Raw genomic sequence first — 18,699 nt, forward strand, 5'->3', positions numbered from 1 at the left:
TTATCTATTTTTTTAGTAATTTCTACATTTTGATCCCGTTTTAAATCTTTGATACATTTGGAATTTATCAAAATGTGTAGTGGATCCAACTTACTTTTTGTCAGTTATTTACCTAGTTGTTACTCTTCACTGATTTGAGGTGCCTTTTTTATCAAATGCCCAAATACTCATGTATATATAATATATTTGAGTTTATCTCTTTGATAAATTTGACTTATTCTTCCCAATTATCTGTCTGCATTCTTGGATCAGTATCACACAGTTGTAATTACTGAGACTTTACAATAAATTTTAGTATTTGTTAGACTAAGTTTCCTCTATTCCTGTTGTCCATTTTTATGTTAGAATCAGACTCTTTCCTATCCTCTTTCAGTCCTTCCCTCCATAGAAAGACAAGCTTATTATTTATATTAATGTACATTAATACATTATATTAATATATTAATTATTTTATAAATATAATACACATTACATTTATAAAGTAGCTTAGTGAAGGTTGCTATTTTAATGATGTGGATTTTTCCTATTCAATCATATATTTTATTATTCCATTTTTCATCTAAAAGAATTCCTCTGTAGTACTTGAAAGTTTTCATTTAGGTCTTCCACATTTCTCTGAAGTTTATTCTAAGTTATTTTATCTTTGTCGTTGCCATATATATATATATGTATTTTTTTTTTTTTAAATTTAATTTAATGGTTTTTTTTTTTTTTTTTTTCTTTTTTGAGACAGAATCTCGCTTTATTGCCAGGCTGGAGTACAGTGGTGTGAGTTTGGCTCACTGCAGCCTCCCGGGTTCAAGCAATTCTCTGTCTCAGCCTCCCGAGTAGCTGAGATTACAGACGCACACCACCACACCGGCTACTTTTTGTATTTTTAGTAGAGATGGGGTTTCACCATGTTGGCCAGAATGGTCTTGATCTCTTGACCTCGTGATCCACCCACCTTATCCTCCCAAAGTGCTGGGATTACAGGCGTGAGCCACTGCGTCTGGACTGTTGTGGCTGTGTTGTTAATGGAATCTTCAGTTATAGCTAAAAAGAGCTTGTTATTTGTATGCTTTATTACTGTTGATTTTCAGGTATTAATTTTTGTTTGTTTGTTTGTTTGTTTTGCTTGTTTTTTGAGATAGGGTCTTGCCCTGTCATCCAGGCTTGAGTGCAGTGGCGTGATCTCGGGTCACTGCAACTTTTGCCTCCTAGGCTGAAGCAATTCACTCACCTTAGCCACCCAGGTAGCTGGGACTACAGTCATGTGCCACCATACCTGGCTAATTTTTGCATTTTTAATAGAGACAAGGTTTTACCGTGTTGGCCAGGCTGGTCTTGAACTTCTGAGCTCAAGTGATCCATCCACCTTGGCTTCCCAGGGTGCTGGGATTACAGGCATTAGCCACCACACCTGGCTGTGTGGTTCTGAGTTAGTTTCTCAGTTCTGAGTTCTAACTTGATTGCGCTGTGGTCTGAGAGACTGTTATGATTTCCGTTGTTTTGCATTTGCTGAGGAGTGATTTACTTCCAATTATGTGGTCAATTTTAGAGTAGGTGTGATGTGGTGCTGAGAAGAATGTATATTCTGTGGATTTGGGGTGGAGAGTTCTGTAGATGTCTATTAGGTTTGCTTGGTCCAGGTCTGAGTTCAAGTCCTGGATATCCTTGTTAATTTACTGTCTTCTTGATCTAATATTGACAGCAGAGTGTTAAAATCTTCCACTATTATTATGTGGGAGTCTAAGTCTCTTTGTAGGTCATTAAGAACTTGCTTTATGTATCCGGGTGCTCCTGTATTGGGTGCATATCTATTTAGGATCATTAGCTCTTCTTGATGCATTGATCCTTTTACCATTACGTAATGTCCTTCTTTGTCTCTTTTGATCTTTGTTGATTTAAAGTCTATTTTTATCAGAGACGAGGATTGCAACTCCTGCTTTTTTTTTTTTTTTTTTTTTTTCCTCTCCATTTGCTTGGTAAATCTTCCTCCATCCCTTTATTTTGAGCCTATGTGTGTCCTGGCACATGAGATGGGTTTCCTGAATACAACACACCAATGGATTTTGACTTTTTATCCAATTTGCCAGTCTGTGTCTTTTAATTGGGGCATTTAACCCATTTACATTTAGGGTTAATATTGTTATGTGTGAAGTTGATCCTGCCATTTTGATGCTAGCAGGTTGTTTTGCCTGTTAGTTGATGCAGTTTCTTCATTGTGTTGATGGTCTTTACCATTTGGTATGTTTTTGGAGTGACTGGCATTGGTTGTTCCTTTCTATGTTTAGTGCTTCTTTCGGGTACTCTTGTAAGGCAGGACTTGTGGTGACAAAATCTCTCAGCAATTGCTTGTTCATAAAGGATTTTATTTCTCTTTCACTTATAAAACTTAGTTTGCCTGGATATGAAATTCTAGGTTGAAAGTCCTTTCCTTTAAGGATGTTGAATATTGGCCCCCACTCTCTTTTGGCTTGTAGGGTTTCTGCCGAGAGATCCTCTGTGAGTCTGATGGGCTTCCCTTTTTGGGTGACCTGACCTTTCTCTCTGGCTGCCCTTAGCATTTTTTCCTTCATTTTAACCCTGGTGAATCTGACGATTACGTACCTTGGGGTTGCTCTTCTTGAGGAATATCTTTGTGGTGTTTTCTATATTTCCTGGACTTTAATGTTGGCCTGCCTTATTAGGTTGGGGAAGTTCTCCTGGATAATATCCTGAAGAGTGTTTTCTGGCTTGGATTCATTCCCTTTGTCACATTCAGGTATACCTATCAAATGTAGATTAGGTCTTTTCACATAATCCCATATTTCTTGGAGGCTTTGTTCATTTCTTTTTACTCTTTTTTCTCTATTCTTGCCTCCTCATTTTATTTCATTGAGTTACTCTTCAATCTCTGATATCCTTTCTTCTGCTTGGTAGATTCATCTATTGAAACTTGTATATGCTTCGTGAAGTTCTCATGCTGTGTTTTTGAGCTCCATCAAGTCATTTATATTCTTCTTTAAGCTGTTTATTCTCATTAGCATTTTGTCTATCCTTTTTTCAAAGCTCTTAGTGTCTTTGCATTGGGTTAGAACATGTTCTTTTAGCTCACAGAAGTTTGTTATTACCCACCTTCTGAAGCCTGTTTCTGTCAATTCATCAGACTCATTCTCTATCCAGCTTTTTTCCCTTGCTGGTAAGGAGTTGTGATCCCTTAGAAGAGGAGAGACGTTCTGGTTTTTGGTGTTTTCATGCTTTTTGCACTAGTTTCTTCCTGTCTTTGTGGATTTATCTACCTGTGGTCTTTGTAGTTGTTGACTTTCAGATGGGGTCTCTGAGTGCTTGTCCTTTTTGTTGATGTTGAAGTTATTTCTTTCTGTTTTTTAGTTTTCCTTCTAACAGGCCCCTCTGCTGTAGGACTGCTGGAGGTCCACTCCAGACCCTGCTTGCCTGGGGATCACCTGCAGTGGCTGCAGAACAGTAAGGGTTGCTGCTGCTTTCTTCTTCTGTTGTCTTCATCCCAGAAGGATATCCGCCATATGTCAGCCTGAGCTCTCCTTTATGAGGTATCTCTTTGGATATATGGGGGTTGAGGAGTTGCTTGAGGAGACAGTCTGTCCCTTATAGGAGCTCAAGTGCTTAGCTGTGAGCTCCGTTGTTCTGTTCAGAGCTGCTGGGCAGGTACGTTTAAGTCTGCTGCAGCGGAACTCATAACTGCCTCTTTTCCCAGGTGCTTTGTCCTGGGAAGGTGGGGCTTTATTTTTAAGTTCCTGATGTGCTGCTGCCTTTTCTCAGAGATGCCCTGCCCAGCAAGGAGGTAGCATAGTCACAGTCTGCCAACAGAGACATTGCTGAGCTGCCGTGGGCTCTGCCCAGCTGCTGTGTGAACTTCCTTGTGGTTTTGTTTACAGAGGTACAGTTAGAACTGCCTCAGTAATGGCGAACTGCCTCAGTAAAGGTGGACTGCCTCGGTAATGGCAGACCTCCTCAATATTGGCAGACTGTCTTGGTAGTGGGGGACTGCCTCAGTAATGGCTGATGCCCTTCCCCGCACTGAGCTAGACCATCTGGGGTCCAGCAGCACTTGCTGCAAAACTCTCAATCCAGAGCATTTCAGATTGCTGGTGCTTGTAGGGGTGGGATCTGCTGAACCAGATCACCTGGTTCCCTGTTTCAGCCCCCTTTTTTTCAGGGGCAGCTGATAGAAATGAATGCGCAGCTCTGTCTCTCAGGCATTCCAGGCACCAGTTAAAATGGCCACCCAGATTTGTGTGAGTTTTTGTGGGGAAACCCATGGCACTGGATGAAACAGCCATGTTGGAAACCCGTGGTGCTTTTCAGACTGGGAATCTCCTGATCTGTGGGCAGCAAAAACTCATTTGGAAATGCAGTAATCACTCACCCTCTGCATTGTTCTCACTGATAACTGCATTCCAGAGCTGTTCCTATTCGGTCATCTTGGATCTCCTCCTCTTCATGTGTTTCTGAATCAGGGGCTGGATAACTGATCCACTCACAGATTTATTGGTTAATGATTGAACTGTCCTCACCTAATGACCAATAAGTCTAGGTATGTCTAGATACTCACATATGCATACATAATCAAGGCCAGATCTTACAACCAAGCATGACTGAAATTCTGGAGTTAGGGACAGGGAACAGATTATGTAGATGTGGTAAGGACTGGTCACCCCATAGTAGAGCATTTGCTATTCTTTGTAGTCTTTTATTTTCAGTTTCTACATCATGACAAAACAAATACAACTATGACTTTTGAGTTAAGTGTGATGACTTCACACCTGTAATCCTAATACTCTGGGAAGCCGAAGAAGGAGGATTGCTTGAAGCCAGGAGTTCAAGAACTATGACTTTTGTCATAGTTGGGATTACAGGTGCCTGCTACCACATCCGGCTAGTTTTTATATTTTTAATAGAGATGGAGTTTCACCACTTGGTCAGGCTGGTCTTGAACTCTTGACCTCAAGTGATCCACCCACTTCAGCCTCCCAAGGTGTTGGAATTACAGGTGTGAACCACCATGACCAGCCCCTGATTTTAATTCTTTTACCTCAAAAAGGTTGCCCATTTCTTTTTCTCTGTGTGCAAATATAATTATACATACTCATACACACATATACACACACACTTCTTAGGAAAACCTTAAGAAAAAGAAAAAAATTATCTAGGTAAATACTTAAAAACCATCTTTTCCTGAGTTATAGAACAGAGGGAGAAACTGATGACTAGCATAAGATATATTAAATATATTAGAGGGTCTTTGTTTGTTGGCTGGCAAAGTTGAGTGAAATTTTTGACCATCTTCTTTTCAGCTTAGTCAGTTGTACATGTATTGTCTCTCCCCATTCAACAATTGCTTGTTATTTGTCAGTGATATTAGTCAGGTAATTATAGCATAGCAAACCTCAATTGGGCATTTATAGAATTACTGATAGAAAAGTAATCAGACCTGTTCCAAAATTTGTAGTTCAATGTTTACACAAGGCACAGTAGTAAACACTAGGATAAGTAAGGCACAATTCTTCCCCGAAGAGACTTTACCATCCAGCATCTCACAATGTAAGAAATAATCTTGGTTTTAAGATGGAAGGCTTTACAATTAGCAAAACAGAAACACAGGCCTCAAATTAAGTTCTACATTTAAAATAAGGATGTTGGAAACATCAAGATGGAGTGGTTGGGTAGTTGTGCTTATTAAGTGGTGTGTTCAAGCCTCAGAATGTATTTGGCTGATTCAGCACATTGTGGTGGTTTTTTCCATTTTCATCCTTTTTTTTTTTCTTCCTACACATGCAGCAAGCTTTGTCACTCAGCCGTGAAATATTTACCATTGCAAGGCATTGTATAATTAATTAAGTGATGATGCACTTAATTATGAGTGATGCAGTCAAGTGCTATTGGAGATCAGAGGACAAAGAATTCAGTGTGGCCTGTGTCAAGCATTGTAGAGGAGACAGTGTTTAAATTGGACATTGAAAAATATTTGATTGAGCACAGAAGAGGGACAGGACGATGATTCAAGCAACAGTAATGCCATGAGCAAAAGGCAAGAGGCAGAATGAGTCAGACTTATTTCAGGGATAGTATGAAAACTGTCTTCTCTGAAATGAGGATCTGGGTAGGAGGTGAAACTGGCAAGGTAGACTGGGAAGCAGCTGAAAATGGTCTAAAGGAACAAGCCATGGCCTGCAAGCCCAGACACCTGAGTTCTGTCACTAACAGGCCTGTGACTTTGACAAACATTGAATCTTCTGCTTCAGTTATCTGAGACGTGAAATGATGCTTTCAGACTAAAAAAATCTCTAAGGTGCTTTTCTGTTTTAAAGCATTTTGTGATTCTTTTATGGTGGTCCTTGATAAACTAGTATTAGGACTTTTGAATCTATCCTGACAGCCCTTAAGGTTGTTCTGAACAAGAAAATCACATAATGAAAGAGGGAATTCATCACATAGTGAAAGGGGCAATTACTGGTATTAAATTCAGTGAAGAATGATTGCCTTGGGAAAAGGGATTAGACATACTGGAGGAAGGAAACCAGCTTGAAGGCTATGCCAGTAGTTCATATGGGAACAGGGTAGTTGAAATAGAAATCAAAAGGAGACAGACACTAGAACCATTGTTTATTCATTCTTTGTTGATCATTAAAACTATACTAGGTTCTGAAGATCCAGTTGTAGAAAAAACAGAAAAGGTCCCTATTCCTGTGGAACTTACATTCTAACAAAAGGAAAAACTCAGCAGGATTTGGTGATTGACAAATAGGGTATTTGTGCCTTTAAGAGAATGACACCTACTGCAAGGCTAGATGTCCAGCTACAAAGGATTGACTACATAAATGTTGTATGTTCATAAAATGAAATACTAGGCAGCCCTAGGGAAGTATGAAACATACTTATTTACATGAGAGATAATGTTTTTGAGTAAACACACAAACATAGACTACGATCTAGAAAATGATATTTGTTATGAACAATAGGATTATTAGTGGTTTGTCTAATTACTCTTCACTGGTTATTGAGTACCTAGTACCTACTTTTTTTGTTGTTTGTTTTTTGTTTTGTTTTTGACAGAATCTTAGTCTTGTTCTGTCTCCAAGGCTGGAGTACAGTGGCGCGATCTTGACTCACTGCAACCTCCGCCTCCTGGGTTCAAGCGATTCTTGTGCTTCAGCCTCCTGAGTAGCTGGGACTACACGTCTACGCCACCACACCTGGCTATTTTTTTTTCTTTTTTTTTTTTTTTTTTGGTGTGTTTTTAGTAGAGATGGTTTTCTCTGTCTTGTCCAGGCTGGTCTTGAACTCCTCGGCTCAGGCAATCTGCCCACCTCAGCCTGTTTATTGAGTCTCTACTTTGTACCAAGGATTGTTTGGGGCTTTTAAGGATAAGTGGTAAACAAGATGGACACAGTCTCTGATTAATTTTTTGTCTTATATTTTCTAACTTTTTTTTGTAATGAACTCACATTATTTCTTTTGCAAAATAATTTCTTAGAAAAGTTTTTACAAATCTTTCCATTGGCCATTTGTGTGGTATGTGTGTTTTATGAATTTTCCTTGACTGTACATGTGGAGTAGAGAGTGCACTTTTTAAAATTACACTGTTCTGTCCTGCGTCTTTTCCAGGTCTTTCACAAGATAGGAGGTGGCTCCAGGACACCAGTCTCCTGCTTAGGGTAGATTAGGGCACTGTCTGCCCTTTGGCAAGCCAGCGTGGTCAGAACTCCCAGATTTGGTTTAGCTCCAAATAGAGTCCTGCTAGGACTCTGCTGGCTGTTTATAGCCCTTTCAGGGGTCCGGTCATTCCACCCTTGGTGTCCATTTACATTTGCTGTATGTTACTTGACGCTCCTTCATTCCTGTTGAAGCTGCCTCTCCCGGAAATCTCTGTCATTCCATAAGCCCTAGCTGCTGCACCGCCATGCAGCTGATCTTGTGCAGATTGAAAAACAAAATGTATTCTGGCTACATTTAAAGGAAGTTTTGAGGCCAGTTCATGGGCAAGGACTTGGCTGTAGTATCTTTGTGGGCGGAGCACTTGAAAGGGGATCTAGCACTGGCTAGCACCAGATTCCAGGGCTCTTACACAAAAGCCTTTGTGTTATTTTTTCCTCCCTCTGCCCAGCTCTTCTCCCATGACTATTAATAGTGTCTCTCTGCTATAATGCACTTATCATTGCCTCCTATTTTTAAAATGCTGGATCTTGTATATGCCAAAGAACAAACAGGCAAGCACAAAGCCACCAAATTATTTAAAAATATTCCATGTTCCTATAATAAATTATAATATGTAAGTAAACATATGGATATATATATATATATATATATATGAAGAAAAAATTACCTACAATCTTATTCCTCGGAGTTATTTTGTTATATTTTCTCTGTATACTTGTTTTTGCTTTCTGCCCACATGGTTTTTTCTAAGCTTTTGTTCTGCCACTTATATAGCCTATTTATAGATCTTAAGCTGTGTCTATACCAATATTTCCCACCTAAGAGAGGCTTATTCTTTCTATAGAGAACAGATGCTTTTATAATTTGGTACTTAACTACTTTTTCCGACTTCAAGATGGCCTCTTGGCCCTCATCATATAATCACAGAATATTTGTTCATTTCAAGGAAGCGTTCATATAGTTTCCAGTGTTAGCTATGTGAAATCTCTGGAGTCAAGCTGGCCAATCTAATCCTTACTCTTTGGATTTTATGATGACACGGAGGGCTCCTTGGAGTCACTGATGATCTTGAGCTTTGCACCAACCTGAAGGGGGAAGAAGGAGAAGAGGCTCCTCTGACCAAAATCATTCCACACTTACTCTCCACCTTCTGCTTAGAGTGTGAGAACATTGTTGACATTTGTGTGAGCAGTCCTAGATCACAAATCCTTGATGTAGTGTAAGTAAATGAATAAGCAACACGGACAAATTTTAATTGCAGAGTCCATTTTTTGCTAGCTTCAGAAATAAATTTTCCTTAGGAATGTCCTTGTTGTCAATGTTTTCTCCCTGATTATGGAGTTCAGCTCTTTTCAGACCAGACCTCTCTACATCTAGCTTTCTCTGTTGAATCTTGCCTCTGTCTTCCAGAGTCTGGATTACAGTCACAAAGATGCTATGCAATTCTAAAGACGCAAGATCTTCCTTGTTTGGTTGTTTCAGGTATTTGTTTACTTCATTCTGTTTATAGAAATCATCTACTGCCACCCTCTTGTATTTACCTTTTTTTGTTCTTTTTGAGATGGAGTCTCACTCTACGGTCCAGGCTGGCTGGAGTGCAATGGCAGATCTCAGTTCACTGCATGCTCCACCTCCCAGTTCAAGTGATTCTCCTGCCTCAGCCTCCCAAGTACCTGGGGCTACAGGCATGAGCCACTACGCCTGGCTAATTTTTGTATTTTTTAGTAGAGATGGGGTTTCACCATGTTGGCCAGGCTGGTCTCAAACTCCTAACCTTAGGTGACCCATCTACCTTGGCCTCCCAAAGTGCTAGGATTACAGCTTGCTGAAGAGTAGTTATAATATGGACAGAATGCTAGGATTGTATTAACTATTGATAATCCCTTTGTATCTTTAATTCCCCACACCAGTTCTTTTTGTTCAGTCATCTACTTTCTGCCACACATTTTCTCCTCCTTTCACCAAGCTAAACTGAGTGCTCAATTGCGGCAACAATCTCATTTTGAGTATCTTGTTCATCTTTCTCTTTCCCGTGTTTTGAAATTTTAACTTCAATAGTATACCTTACTATTTGTAAGTCACCTGCAATCTCCCCCCTTTTTTGGAAGCAGATAAGGTATAAATCATAGAGAGATCATATAAATTGTCCCATCCTTGTAAATCTCTCACATAGTCTTTTCTTATCCATATTTTCTGTATCTCCAGCTCAGTTGTCCCTTTTATTTTGTTTCTTTAATTTTATTACTTACTTGTTAATTTACTTGTGAACATCTGGATTTTCACTAGACATTCACAAGATGGTTTTTGTCTGCAGTTAAATAGTGGTGGGATGGGCATAAGATTTAGGATACTGTGGAGAGGTGCTTTTTAATCATGTTGATTAATGTTGAAAGAGATGACTTGAGGTTTGGTTGATATTTCTGTTTACTCAGAGCTTTTTTGATCCATTTTTCCTTTTGTTTACCTTCTGAAACTCCACTCATTGTTTGATATGAGTAGAATTCTGTGTGTATAATCAGAGAGAAGAAAGTTCTTCCTCACTAAGTTTATGGTCAATCTAAGTAAGCAATGAGTTTAAAAATGACTTTATAGATAAAATTAATCTGGAGGTTTAGAAAGTGCGTTGAAATTGAATTTGTTTCTTAGCTGGCAGCTGATTTCAAAACTACAGTGTCCTTTGAGGAATCTTAGTCAATGTTATAGAATTGTTTTAATGGACCCTTCATCCTCCATTTTGGCATGACTTTAAGACATTAATAATGAATGATTGCTGTACTTGGTGGTCAGATATGTTATTTTGATCTATTTTTATTTCCCAGAGGGGCCTCTGGAAAAAGGCAATGAGGGTAGATTTAAAACCACATTATTGGAATTCGATAACTTTAGTCTTGTTTTGTATGGCTAGGGCTTGCTGAAGAGTAGTTATAATATGAACAGTCAGTCAAGCATGGAGCAGGCAAAATACCAAAATAGATTTTCATAATTCAGACATAAGCTGGATTCTGTGTTTTAATTTAGACTCCAATGCTCAGCAATAAATTTTCTAGAAAATGTTCTAGATAGAAAATCTATCAGTACTAATTATTTGGGAATAAACATAAGTTTATATAAATCAATTAGCAAAAATTATGTGTTGCAATAATCCCTAAGGAATTGTGAAGGGCTTAAATTTTAGTCATGCAAAGGGTATTCCCAAGGGAACACTAAGTTCTCAGATGTCTATACTCCACCAGTAATTACTTAAAGGTTGAAAGTGGAAGATTCTGCATCTTAGGGTGTTGGGGTCACTCCAGGAGGTAAACAAGATCTTGCTTTGTCAAGTGATGGCATCTGTCCATAGAACTACCTCCTGCCTTGTGGGTTTATATGAAAATGTAGAAAAGGGTTGGTAATCTATTCAGCTATACTCTGGGGCAAAGCAATCAATCAAATTAAAAGGGAGATGGAATGAGTAAGGTTTACATTCCCACTCTTATTTCAGATTAATAAGTGTATTTTCCTGACCTATGTCTTTATTTCAATCTGGCTAAACTTAAAAAAAAAAAAAACAATCAATCAGAGCAAACACAGTTAATAATCCTAGTAACTGGAATTAATGATGCATTGTTTATCTGTATACCTGGCTAATAGTACCTAGCCACCTGACACAGAGCACTAAAAGAATGAGGATGGCTGTGAAGTGAGAGGCCCCTGCTTGCACTGAAAGAATGCTGAGAATCTAAGGATCCTGTTGCTTTGACACTGGTCTTTTTCAGTTGCCTGCTTTGATATAACACTTTATATCCTTCTCGTGCATAGGTTGGCATGCATTCCTTTACTGTTGTTTTGCCATGCAACTGACTTAACTTCTTTGTTGTTTAACTTTTTATTTTCTTTTTTTATTTCTCACAAAAGAAATAAATCTCTAGTGGAGAAAAGTTTAAACATATAGATAACAGTACAATAAAAATCATTTGTAATGCTGCCACCTAGAGAAAATACTATGAACAACTTTGAAATATTTTTTACTTCAGTGTGCATAGCTTTACTTTTTTCTATATAGAACTCTTTTATAACTTACTTTTTCTAAGGTAACAATATGCCTTGAGCATCTTCTGATGCCGTTAAATATATTTTACAACATAATTTTTAGCATCTCTGTATTGTTTTCATTATGTGAAATACCACATCATGTTAAACTCATCTTCTTTCTTCTTATACTTCTCTTCTTATACTTTATTTTCAAATAAACAAGTATTTGATAGCATTTCAGTAGGTAAATTCATTATTGCCTTAGAAAAGAATCGTATGAATAAAATTGTTGGGTCAATGGGAGGTAACGGGAGCTTTCTAAAGGTTAACTGACAGCTTGCATTCCCTGCATTCCCATCTACCCTACATGAAAGAACGATATTGGCTTCAGAATCTGGATTTATTGTTGTCTAATTTTCAGGGTCCTAACCAAAGGACTTTGATCCTATGAGGCTTCATTTCCTGTTCTGGACTCTCAGATGTGAGACCTAAAAACTTGTGTCTGTAATGTTAGCTTCCAACAGACATGTTGTAGGTGTTTAAATACAAATCAAGAGTCAAGCCAGTTGCTGTGGATATTTATTTATATGGGGGAGGAAGGCATAGAAACACATCCTTAGGAGCTGTGCCATGGTCTTACTGATCTAAATATATATAAAAAAAATACATCTAAGAGAGCTGCCCAAGGTCATACAATGAGTCAGCAGTGAAATCCCAAGTAGAACTTTCATTTCTTTCACTTCCTTCTCGCAGTATAAAAGTACTAATGAATAGGAAGAGAAAGCATTTGTAAATTAACCTGTAAGGTCCTTTATACCTTGAAATGCTCCAAAATTTCAAGAGAGTTACTAGAAATTTCCATCAGATAAAACAAATCTAAATTGCTAATGGAGATTGATAGATTATTTAGAAGATAAAATCTTGAATGACTGTAATGAAGAAAGAGCAGCAGGTAGTATAGGGAGATGAAAATGAGCCTCAAAGGAATCTGTGTGTTCCTGTTGCCTGGGAAGGGATAAGTAGGATGGAGGAGTAATGGCCTGAACCCAGCATGGCAACTAAGGAAAACACATCCAAAAGGGCCTCTCAGAACATTAATCCTGGAGTGAAGGTGGGGATCTTAACTTTCATTCTGAATGAACCAAGACCTTTCCTCCTCAGCTTGGTGGTTTGAATCTGCACTCTTATTTCAGAGCCTGTGGCAGGGTGACCTGCAGGAGTCCTACAGTGTGTTAGTCTGTTCTCACGCTGCTAATAAAGATATACCTGAGACTGGGTAATTTCTAAAGCAAAGAGGTTTTATGGACTCAGTTCCACACGGCTAGGGAGGCCTCATAAACATGGCGGAAGGCAAAGGAGAAACAAAGATAAGTCGTGCACGGCGTTAGGCAAGAGAGCTTGTGCAGGAGAACTTCCATTTATAAAACCAACAGATCGAATGAGACTTATTCACTACCAGGAGAATGGTATGGGAGAAATTGCCCTCATTATTCAGTTATCTCCACCTGGCCCCACCCTTGACACATGAGGATTATTACAATTCAAGATGAGCTTTGGGTGGGGATACAGCCAAACCATATCAGAGAGATAACTTTCAATGTCTTCAGGACTGGAATTCAAGTCTTCTGATTCCCGCTTAGTATTCATTCTACTACTGGGAAGAAATAATAGGAATTTAACAAGGTTTTTCAGAGATATGCAAAAACTTCTAAGTAACTAAAGCTTGGGCTGAATTATGGGTAGGTACACAAAATAATAGAGAAAGAAAACAAAAGAAAATCTTTGAGCTTGAGAGTAGAGCTCACCCATCTAGCACTGGCTTTATAGATGAGGAAACTGAGGCTCAGCAATCTATGGGGACACAGATAACCAATACACACAGGGGCCAAGAATTCAGACTCTTTGATGCCTAGCATGGTATAAAGTGATCTGGATACATTTTTTCTTTCATTTATTCTTTTCATGATCATCTTCAGGCTTTTGTTTCATGGTTTGTGAATTCAGTGTCGGTAATGTCAGCATGTATTAAGACTATTTGTGTGCTCACTTTGGCAGCACATGTACTAAAATTGGAATGATACAGGGAAGATTAGCATGGCCCCTGTGCAAGGATGACATGCAAATTTGTGAAGCGTTCTGTATTTTTTTTTTTTTTTAAAAAGACTCTATTTGCATGTGGTACTATACTCTATAAAGCAAAATAGACAAAGTACTTGACCTACAAGAATTTCCTAAGGCAGAGAGACATAATAAAGATAGATAGAAATGACCTATAGACCACTGAACAAACAAGGCAAATATGTAAATTGTACAATTTTTGCCATGTGAGATGGTGAATGAAGAGATGTTCACAGTCTGTTGCTTGAAGAGAAGACCCATCTTCATAACCCTGTGACCTATAGCAATTATATTGGAAAGAAAAAAAAAAGAATGCTTCACCTGGCATACCTAGCATTAGAGTGCAGTTTCTTTGGTATGTTGTTGATCACTACTTTCAGTGATTTTTGTCCTTTTGAATATTCTCTGATGATCTGCAAAGTCTGGAAAGGTTTACTGAGACAGAAAGCCTCTCAGGGTATGCCTTCTAAAACCAAAGGGCTTTTCCCTCTTTGGAGGAGAACTAATGATCACATGTTCTTAGTCATATTTTTATTGAGCCTTTTTTTCCTGCTGGATGGACCTTGAAGATGCTAAAGGAACTTATAAAATTCCCAACTTTCTAAACTGTATAATATGAACTGTGGTGAACAGCGAGACTAGGATATAAGTTCTTTGCTCTCAAAGACCAGTTAAAAACAAATCAGAGGTGAACCTGCTTTCTTCTGTGGTGATAAGAGGCACCTTAATCAGGTATCTTATAAATACCTGTCCTAGTCTGTTGCTTCAGGACCAGCACTAGTAGTATTAAGATAGTTTTGTTATTCTGAAGCTATCGTATATGTAATGTGAAATAAAACAAAAAGTAAGTATGGGATCTTCTAATTCCATCATCACAAATTTTTGGGGTAGAAGAAAGGAAATACAGGTGTACTATAGAAGATATTAGGTAAAAACCCTGTAGTTCTGACTTTGAATTGGATGTATCAGTTATGAACTCATAGGTGTTTTGTTTTAAAATATATATATATTTTTCTAGCTCTATTAATTAAAAAAGCCTAGAAACTGTGACCAATTCAGTAGTAATGAACAGCACTATTGCCTTGATAGTGGTCTGGAAAAACTTTTCCCATTAAAGGAAACCAAGGCTTTTTAGAAAAATATTTCATTTTACATCACATACAAGATGAGCAAAGAAGCTATCAAAGACTACTATTACAGAATACTCAATTTGAAGCTAGACTGAGGGAGATCCCACTGTCCAAAGATGGGCAATTTGAGCCCCAGTAAGGTCAAGAACTACAATGAATCAAACTGGATCAAAAATGTTTAAATCCGTAAGTATGCAGTGACATCAAGTAAGGCAGCCAGTTGGTTACCTTCTGAGTATGACAGGACCAATTCATTTCCTCGAAAACTAGGTAAAAAGAATGAAAGAATCAAATATTTATCTTAACTTTCCTTTATGAATTGTACCTCAGTGATCAAACAGTTGATAAAGGGAAGCATCTTCCATTGAAATTATTCTAGCTAATAAATGAAAACAAAATGACAGAATATCATTATTCTAAAACTCCCAGTACATTGATAGATCTAGGCACCACTGACCATCAACTACCAAAATAGTTGGTATCACCAACTATCAAAAAAAGAGCAAAAATCAAAGTTAAATGCCTCTCTTTTTTTGACACGGGGTTTGGTTCTGTCGTTCAGGATAGAGTGCATTGGTGTTAGCTCACTGCAACCTCCGCTTCCCAGGGTCAAGCCATCCTCCTACCTCAGCTTCCTGAGTAGCTGAGACCACAGGAACATACCACCATGTATGGCTAATTTTTGCATTTTTTATAGAGATTGGGTCTCACTTTGTTGCCCAAACTGGTCCCAAACTCCTGAGACAGGCGATCTGCCGACCTCGGCCTCCCAAAGTCCTGGGATTACAGGTGTGAACCACCATGCCTAGCAATGAAGTTAAATACCCTTCTCGATTTAAAAAAAAAATACTATGATAAGTTTTTTCAAGTAAATTGAAGCTCAGATGAATTAGGCCTCAGAATCCAGATGCCAGTTTGTAGGAAGTAAAGAGGACAGAAGAACCAGCAGGCTGGACCGCTTCATATGGCTTCAGTCAACAAATCCAAATTGTGAAAAACTCTGCAGGTGTAATGCCCCAAGTTCGTCAACAGATAAATTGTATGAAAAAGAAATATAGATAGAAAAGGAGATTAGAAGAGACTTAAGTTGGGTGTGGTAACACATGCCTATAGTCCATCTACTGCGAAGGCTAAGATGGGCAGATCATTTGAGACTAGCCTAGGCAAAACAGTGAGAGCCTGTTTAAAAAAAATGGAGAAGAGACTTAAAACACATATCAAGATAAAAACTGGGAAAAAGTAAATTATTCTATTCAGGCACTCTTGTGAGGGAAAGATTGCTATGGAAATCAGGATAGTGGTCACTTTTGGAGGGATGGAGCCTCTGTGATGGAAAGGGGACAGATGGAAGCACTTCTGGGGTGGGAATGGCTGGCAAAGTTCTAAATTTTGACCTGGATGGTTGTTATAAGACTGTTTAATAATAATTTGCTAAACCATATACATAAATATATAGTATATATGTAAACAATACATTTACATATATGCATATATCACATACATATATTAAATATACTTGTGTGTGTGTGAGAGAGAGTCATCTGTTTCATTTGAAAATAAAGTATATATATATATATATATATATATATATATATATATATATATAAAGCATATTAGAAAAATCCACAAACCTGATGCTGCCCTAGAGATTATTACAGCATTATCAGTACTGGGTAAATAAAGTTATGAAATGTTGTTTTCTGGTGCACAAAGAATGGAAATTCTACTGTAGATATATCAGTGGTGGGCTAACTTTCAAGTGCTGGGAGATTTTGTTTTTACGGTGCAAAGCAGCAGGCTTGCACGTAGTTCCTATTTCAGTGTCAGTCAGCCTAGACAGATGACCCATTTCTGGCTCCTTGTTTTTCATTGTGTGGTGCATAGAACAGAGAGTACCAGCATGATGGCTACCACATGCTTAAGAAAATGCAGGTTCTTTGGCCCTAGCTGTCTTCAAAAGGAGTAGCCCAGGAATATGCATGGTTAACAAGCACACTGCAAGGTAAGAATCACCACCCCCTTCTCTATTAATTTCTACCTGAAACATTGCTAAAGAAAATCAGTTCTATGAAGATGTCTTGGGGAAGGTATAGATAATCTGAATAATTTCCAGAAGAGCCATTGAGAGTCAAGACTATAGCCATTATTTTTTTATTGAATGAACTCAGATTTTGAATCTGTATTTAATTGTGTCATATAGAATACTGAATACAAGTGTGACTAAGCAGTAACTTGCTTAGAAAAACAATTTCTTCAATGTACAATAGCACTGGTCAATTTTCCTCTAAATTTTTTGCTTAGGGTTTATTCCTCCTCAAATAAGCCAGAGCCTGAAATTAGGTATTTAAAATAATAGCTCAATCAGTAAATCCTCTGAAGCTTTTTAATAACCATTTGAAGCAAAAGTTTTCAAATCATTGAAAGAAAAGCAATCTATATTTGTATATGGCCAGGTATATCCTGACAGAACTTCTAATTGGTCCTTTATCAGTTGAAGGCAAGGAGACTATCAGAGATGTGAAGTCAGAACTGTGAAGGCTTCCAAGACTGTATTCTGCATCTTTATCCGCCTCTTTCTGTCATCTCTCCCATGCTTCCAAATCTGCTTGCTTTTTCAGATCCTCTCCTAATGAAAGCAGGAGGTGACCCAGTGTTATTGACTGCTGATATTACTTGCTGACTAAGTGCCAGTTAGGATGAATGTACTTCAGAAAGAAAGTTAAGCTACTATTTGCTTTTTAGGGGTTTATCTCTAGTTTGTAAAATACAATATTTTATCCAATTGAATTCAATTCCACAAACATCCTTTGCCTTTGTTTGGCAGTGTCCTAATAGTGTGGCATTATAGATAACAAAGATAAATAAGACACATTTAACAAACGTGGCATTATAGATAACAAAGATAAATAAGGCACATTTTCTGTTTCTAGAAAGATGCCATCTAGTTAGGGAGATGGCTGAGTAACAGCTAATAATAATAGCAAATCATTTCCACATAAATTAGCTCATTTTAGTCATCACACTCATAATTTTAGCACTAAAAAGGATAACTACTGTTTATAGAGTTCTTCAAACTTTGGAGAGAAGTTCTGTGATGATCATAAGTCTCAGCATCATTCCCATTGCTCTCCATTATAGTCATTCTTTTTTATTATTATTTTTAAATTTGAGACAGGGCCTCACTCTGTTGCACAGGCTAGAGTACAGTAATGTGATCACAGCTCACTATAGCTTGACTTCCTGGGCTCAATTGGTCCTCCCACCTCAGTCTCCAAAGTAGCTGAGACGGTAGGTGCACACTACCAGGCCTGGATAACTTTTTTTTTTTTTTTTTTGAGACAGTCTTGCTCTGTCACCTAGGCTGGAGTGCAGTGGGGAGATCTTGGCTCACTGCAGCTTCCTCCTCCTGGGGTCAAGTGATTCTCCTGCCTCAGCCTCCTGAGTAGCTGGGATTATGGGCACCTGCCACCATGCCCCACTAATTTTTATATTTTTAGTAGAGATGCAGTTTCACTACATTGCCCAGGCTGGTCTCAAATTCGTGACCTCAAGTGATCTGCCCACCTTGGCCTCCCAAAGTGCTGGGATTACAGGTATAAGGCACTGCACTGGGCCAGGCTTGGATAATTTTTGTATCTTTTGTAGAGATGGGGTTTTGCCATGTTGCCTAGGCTGGTCTCAAACTGCTGGGCTCAAGAGATCCTTCCACCTTGACATCCCAAAATGCTGGAATTGCAGGTGTGAGCCACCATGTTCAACCCATTATAGTTATTCTTGATAT

General features: G+C 38.3%; 1 protein-coding gene and 1 non-coding gene across 5 annotated transcripts in view; both read left to right on the forward strand.

Moving 5' to 3' along the window:
* Positions 1-18,699, forward strand: part of AKAP6 (A-kinase anchoring protein 6) — a 538,624-nt gene that overhangs the window by 206,461 nt on the left and 313,464 nt on the right. The window lies entirely within an intron of this gene.
* On the forward strand, positions 13,710-13,816 carry LOC135270523 (U6 spliceosomal RNA). Its single transcript, XR_010338684.1, has one exon. It is a non-coding gene; the product is annotated as a U6 spliceosomal RNA (small nuclear RNA).

This window comes from Aotus nancymaae, unplaced genomic scaffold, assembly GCF_030222135.1.
Source record: "Aotus nancymaae isolate 86718 unplaced genomic scaffold, 86718_ANA_hifiasm-v0.15.2.pri h1tg000062l, whole genome shotgun sequence".
In the NCBI taxonomy this organism is placed as follows: domain Eukaryota; kingdom Metazoa; phylum Chordata; class Mammalia; order Primates; family Aotidae; genus Aotus; species Aotus nancymaae.